This window comes from Pinus tabuliformis, chromosome 1_2, assembly GCF_031772625.1.
Source record: "Pinus tabuliformis cultivar Carrire ecotype Pingquan chromosome 1_2, CPIR1, whole genome shotgun sequence".
Lineage (NCBI taxonomy): Eukaryota > Viridiplantae > Streptophyta > Pinopsida > Pinales > Pinaceae > Pinus > Pinus tabuliformis.
Window position 1 is genome coordinate 769,146,059 of NC_142298.1, and position 7,096 is coordinate 769,153,154.

General features: G+C 32.4%; 1 long non-coding RNA gene across 1 annotated transcript; it reads right to left on the reverse strand.

Annotated features, from left to right (window-relative positions):
• Positions 1–3,569: 3,569 nt before the first annotated feature.
• On the reverse strand, positions 3,570–3,872 carry LOC149208104 (uncharacterized). The gene is made up of 2 exons (XR_016252074.1): positions 3,738–3,872; positions 3,570–3,599 (listed from the first exon to the last, which is right to left on the reverse strand). It is a non-coding gene; the product is annotated as an uncharacterized LOC149208104 (long non-coding RNA).
• Between the last annotated feature and the right edge of the window lie 3,224 nt (positions 3,873–7,096).

Here is a 7,096-nt window from a genome sequence, read left to right on the forward strand (position 1 = left end):
GAATATAATTTGGGTTAAGAGATTAACATACAACCTTAGCGTACGAGCTATGCTAAAGCACAAAAGACATTGTTATAAAAAAAAAATTCGAACCATGGTTTTTTCAGTCATATCATATTGCATTTTAATCATATAACATTGTATATGTGAAAGTGGATGATGGAGTCTTAATTTGTTATCGTAGAGTAAATAATAATTTTTTTTTGAGTAGTATGGATGGATGTTATAAATAGATCTAAAAGGTAAAAGTTAAATATATAAAAGAAACGTATATAAATTTAAAAAATGTTTTAATCTTTAAATTTTGTGGTAATTTATTATTTGTGAATATGTGTGTGAATATTTTATTTATACCCTACACATTTAAATTATATAAATTTATATATTTATAAATAGTTATAATAGAAGTATAATATTTGAATAAAATATAAAAGTTAAATATAAAAAAAGAAAGATATGTAAATTAAAAAATATTTTAATCCTTAAATTTTGTTTTCATATATATATATATATATATATACAATTAAATTATATAAATTTATATATTTATAAACAATATAATACAAGTGTAATATTTCAATAAATATAAAACTTAAATCTATAAAAGAAACATATATGTATTTAAAAAATATTTTAATCCTTAAATTTTATTGTCAATTATTATTTTTGAATATATGTATATTAATTTTCTATGTATATCACACACACTTTTAAATTATGTAACTTTATATATCTATAAACATTTATATTTCTATTATAAATGTTTATAGATATATAAAGTTAAATATATAAAAGAAACACACATATATTTAAAAAATAATAATTTTTTCATGTAGTTTTTTGTAATAAGAAATATGATCATGAGAGCTTATGGAATATTCTCTATTATTCTTAAGGTGTAACATCCTCGATAAAAACTGTAAATATTTTTTTTACCATAAATGATTTGGTAAAATTGCGGGCTATGTGAAAGGCCAGACATGGATGATAAATGTTATTTTATTTCATTTCTATACTTAATAATAATATATTAACTACGATCAACCAAAAAACTACGTGAAAGAGTGCTACATGAGAATTTCGCTTACCAGATAGTTAGAAGACAATTATTCCTCTCCCTGAGATAAATAATCTCAGTTGGAGCAAGGAAGTTAAGAGGGTGAGAAGGAAGAAAACCGGAGGTGATCTTGGTATCTCGTGAAGGAGGTCTAAGAGAGGAGTTGAAGCTTTAAGCTTTAGAACCTAAAACATGATGTTGCTAGTTGCGCATCCTTGAGCTGGTGGGTAGCCAGTGGGATCCTTAAGACAAACTTATTAGGCTAAGTTTTTGGGCTGGATTGGAAAGTCCTAATGCTCTTGACAAGCCTGATTGGGCCTCTGTCAAAGTAACTATTTTGGCAAGAAACTGGCTCATAGGGAGTCCCCTTATGTACACATAATACTCATTGGTTGCATGGAACAACTCTTGTACCTGGTGTTTTGTGGTTGAATCATACTATTTGGATGAGATAAGTCCCAATGTTTGTCATGAATTTATTTTTGTCTCGTGCATGTAAATCTTTATTGTGGAAAATATGTGTGTTCGAAATAAAGATGACTGATTATACTTTATTGGAGAAGTAGGTTAATTCTAGGCCAAATGATGAACATTAGCCTAGAAAATTCCTAAGTTCTAAATTGATTGAGGGCTAGAAGAACTAGGTAGGTCTGACGAACATGTCCCACTTGAAGAAATTCGAGACCTATTAAGAAATGTATGTAAAATAACTATAATAATAATATTATTAGTAGAATTTAACTGTACAATTCCTCGTAAGGAGTAATAATAATAAAAAAGGATTGTTCTGGTGTAACCCGTGGCTGTAAATAGTTACAAAAAAAACATATCTATGATTAAGGGAACATTTTCTAGACGATACCAAATATCATTAAGACATTAAAGAAGTAGTTTTTACATCTTATAAAAAAAAGGTATCACATGTATATAGCTGTCTGAGCGAGAATGATGTCTGTTATGCTATGAAGTTTATGTAAGAAAGGTTAAAAGATTGAGTTAGAATTAACCTGCCTGTTAAAAGTAACTAGAAGGGGAGGCTTGTTGTAACATAAGTGGTTATTGCAGAAAAACAAAAAAAGAAGAATTCAGGCTGTAGAGTTATTATAAATAAAGGGTAACTAATGGAATGAGTAAAGTATCTAGGTCATTTACATATGGAAATATAGTGTCTTCTTCTTAATGCATAGAGGATTTATTAAAAGAAACCATTTTAGAGTTTAAAGGTGCGGTAGGGTGAGCCCTGGCTAATAGATTAAATCTCATCAACTAAAGCAATCCCGTACCGCATGCATGAGTCTACATAAATGAAAATAACTAACATATGGTCTAGAGGAGATTAGAGGAGCCAAAATCCACCTCAAGCAAGATTATGGCCATAAATCCAAATGAAAAGGGGTAACAATGTAAAACATAAAATCTTGGGGAGAAATAAAAGAAAAACGAATATAATACTATACATTGATATAAGCAAAAGGATTACCTAATAGAATAGGCCTGGAGGGCATAAAATTACCATTTTTCCTGAGGATGAACCACATTAGTTGGTTCAAAACGTCGACCCATTCTATAACATGTGATTAATCCGAAGACATACTAATTATTGATATGGATCACAAAAGTCTGAGATCTAAAACTAGTCTTTCCTTAGCAAACTATTTCATTGGACCATAATGGGTTAAGGCAAGTCATTATTTTTGTAGAAATACTATCATGCAAAAAAATAAAATAACATGATAACCTTCATGAAAAATAACATCATCGTCAAAAATGAATAGTTCCATTGGATATTAGAGTATACAACTTTCTTTTATAAATACAATATCGCACAATCATATATATAACTTGGAATTCGAAGGAGAAACTTATAAATACAGAATTTATCCATAGCCAAAAAAATATAATACTACTCCTCAGGTAATGAGGAAGCATCTTCGTCCATTGGAATCTAAAATTAAAACCAAATGGAAACCCTTAAAAAATGAGAAAGGGCTATTAACGTATGGGTTCTCATAATCTAAACCCTAACCCAAAGAGGTTCTTAGGGAAAATTTAATACTAAAAAAGTGATGGACACCAAGAACACTGTGTCACAGGGACATGCCCTGACCATTTTGCAACAAAAGGACCTAGTAGTCGATCGATTGAAACTAAGAAAAGGTGAAAATAAGTACCTATTATGAAAGCAGAAATTATAAGAAGAATTCACAATTCAACTATAGGGTAGTGACTGAATAAGCCAAAATTCACCTACGTCCAAGGCCAAGTAAGAATTAAAAGAATTTAGCAAGGAGTTAAATTATTACTACGAATGTAAAAGAAAAGTAAAACTGCGCATCTATAAAACCTTAATACCTAGTGAATAATCAAGGAAATGAGATGACAATAAATAAAATGGGTTACCTGGTAAATGGCATGGTTGGGCTTGTCGTAGTGGTAAGAGTAACAAGTGAACCCTTAGCCAAGAGGCTCGTGGTCGAATACCGGTTAGAATCCTTAGTAAGTGAAACATATCTAACCTAGAGCTCGTTATGATATGAAAGAACTATAGCAAGACCCAGATACAACTTGGTTATAGAATAAGCACACATGTACAAGAGAATAAATAATGCAAACAAAAAAAAAAAAACTAAAACCCTAGTTGCAACGATGCAGAAAAAAGACAGAGAAATTCATTGTATACTTGGTGGTGATAACTAGTAAGAAATTCGTCTTTGGCCATCGAGGAATGAATATGAAACCCACCAGATGCAAAGCCTTCTTCAGAGTTGGCAGGTGAGCGAATGACCTTGAACCGGTGGGGTACTAGGTAGTTCGTTACCCTAACTCGTGCTCTGTGAGTCTGAGTTGTCATATCCTTCACTGAAGAATCAACCATGGAGGATTGGCCTGGTAGTAGTCCTTCCCACCGACACGTACCCATCATGTTCTATAGGTGGCATAGAAAGTATTCCATGTTGTAGGATGGATTTAATAATCCCAACTATGATGCGCGTGCTACATGCATCAGAGGTACGACCTAATACGCCTTAACAAATTAGGTAAACCTTGATATCGCACCTTTGGAAACATAAATTAACAAAGGTATGGTTGATAACATACATATTGGTCTTCGAGTTATATATACAAGTTTTTTCATGTTAACTTCGTGATCTTAACATATTAATATACATGTTTGGAATACCTATCAACTACACATCAAGCAGTAGGGAAAAATCAATTTGCTTTATTGATTTACTACTTTATTTACATATAAAGAACTTATTTAAAGCTATGTGCTATGTAAATATTTTTTTTTAAAGTCGGTGTATGTTACAAGTGGTATCAGATCGACATGTTACAATACTGTGGCCTAGGATCCCGTCTATAGATTAAAGTAATGTACCAATGAATGAACCCTACCATCAAGAGTTACTAATTAAGGAGTTGGCCTTGAAGAATCTTGTTATGGGTTACATTAGAAGTAATTTTGTTGCATAAATAATAAGGCCATTTGATATACAGATAGAAGGTTGCAAGATAAGGTTGGAACACATAATACATCATTAAATTGACCATTCTCTAGATGAATAGTTCTAGTCCCTACAACACTAAGAGGTCTATCATCACAACCATATATATTTTTTGTGTTACAATCATTTAAAAAATCAAACATGCCTTTGTGTTATGAAACCAACTCACAAAAGGATAAAAAAGATAGATCAATGCCTTAGAAATAAGCCTCTTCGAGGGGGAAACCTCCTTTACATTACACAAATGAACAATTATTCGATGATACAAATGTCAAGACCTCCTTTCTATATATAGGAGTCAAAGGGGTCATAATATAATCACAGCCAACATAACAATAATAATGTAAGGGCACAATAATAACAATATGGGGACTACATGGGCACAACAATATAATAAGGGGGTTGTACTAATAACAATAAGGGGTTACATTAGTAGTATAGGGACCTAACATGCCCCTCTCCTTCAAAAAGTGTTGTCCTCAATGATTGAGTAGTTCTTGATGCTTCTGTATAAATTCTTGTCCTCCCATGTGGAATATTCAGCAGGTAAGTTCTTCCACTTGATTGACTCTGAAATTGATCTATTTCATAACTGTTGATTTTTCGGTTCTTTGATTACTTCAGGTTCCAATATGATTTTTCCTTCCTTGTCAAGTTCTCGCAACACTGTTTGAACTGGGATCTTCTGCAACTTTTGAATGAGTTCCCACTCCTTTGGGCATATGGATATCTGTAAGGCCTGATGTTTGGAGGAACACTTCCTGGAATCAAATGAATAGCATGATCATGATCACAAATAGGTGGGAGGCCTTTGGAAGTCTCAAATACATTGGAATGATTTTCCAAAACGTTTTGGAGATCTGAAAAAATACATGATTTCGATGTGGGATCTTCTAGTGAACATAATTGTGCAATTACGCCCCATTTTTCTTTATTTAGAAGATTTATAATGCTGTTAGAGTTGATTATCTTTCCAAGCTTCCCTTCGATACCCCTCAATTCAACTTCATTTCCTTCCCAAAAAAATTCAAGAAAAGTTCTTGAAAATTAAAAGGTATTGTACCCAAAAATTGTAGCCATTGGACTCCTAGTAAAACATCAACACCACCCATTGGAATGGAAAGCATTGGGCTATTCAATACATATTCTCCCATGGATAGTTTGATATTATGGCACTTTCCAGAGCAATTTATGGTTCCTCCACTTGCAACCATCACTTGATACTCTGGTGCTGGATATAGGAAGCAATTCAATTCCTTAGCTATCTTACAATGAATAAAATTATGGGAACTACCCGAATCAATCAATAATATTACCTTTTTCTTCTTGATATGTCCTTCTATCTTAATAGTTTGAGGAGTGGTAATTTCTTCCAATGCATTACAAGATATGGTCGAATTCATTTCTTGATGCTCGATGTGATCTTTTAATTCTTGCACATTTTTCTTCTTGATATTTCCTTCTATATTGATAGTTTGAGGAGTGGTAATTCAGGCCAATGCATTGCAAGATATGGTCAGATTCATTTCTTTTTTCTCGATGTGATCTTTAACTTCTTGAACCTTTTTCTTCTTGATATGTCCTTCTATCTTGAGAGTTTGAGGAGTGGTACTTATTTCCAATGTTTTACAAGATATGGATGGATTCATTTCTTCTTTCTTCCGGGCGGGTTCCTAGTGTATATCCTCTTTTTTTTATGTTTCTTGGTCATTTTCTTCCTCCTCTTCATAATCTATGTAAAATAATTTCTTCTCAGCACACTTATGACTTTTAGTGTATTTTCTATCACAATTGTAACAAATCTCTTTTTCTCTTTTTTCTTCTAATCGTTGTGGTGTAAACCTTGTAGGTTGTGGAAGGCTAGGAGAAAAAACACTTCCATAATTATAATCGTGAGTGGTGGGATTCCTTGTTTCCATAATTTCGCTTTCAATTTTTCTTACCACCTAAATGCCTTCTCCAATGAATCAGGTTCCCAAAGACGAACCTCGTATTGAATGTTATCCTTTAAAGTCCCTATAAAGACATCAACCATTTTCTTCTCTAGAATATCATTTACCCTTATATTCAATTTGTGGAAGTCCTCAATGTGCTCTGCCATTGAACCCTTTTGTTTGAGATTTATCAATTGGCTAAAGGAGGTGTTTCTCTTTGTATCCTCATAATGTGCTATCATTTCCTTCATGAAAATTGACCACGTGACAAGTGGTTTACGAGAAAAAATCCCTTTATACTATAAAAATTGATTCGGTTCTAAATAATTAGATGTAATACGTACCTTTTGTAACAGTGGTACACCATGTAGATCAAAATATTTCTCCATCTGTAGTATCCAATTTACCGGATCCTTGCCATCAAACTTCCTCATCTCGCTTTTTTTTATTTTAGGAGCTCGATCTTGAAACAACTGTAACTTTGTATTTTTGGATCTTTAAGTTCTAAAATTTTGGTCTATAATAGCCCTCTAAGTCCTCTTTCTAACTCCACAAGTTTGATCACAATTGGATTCCTGAAGAAAGATCTATTCCCA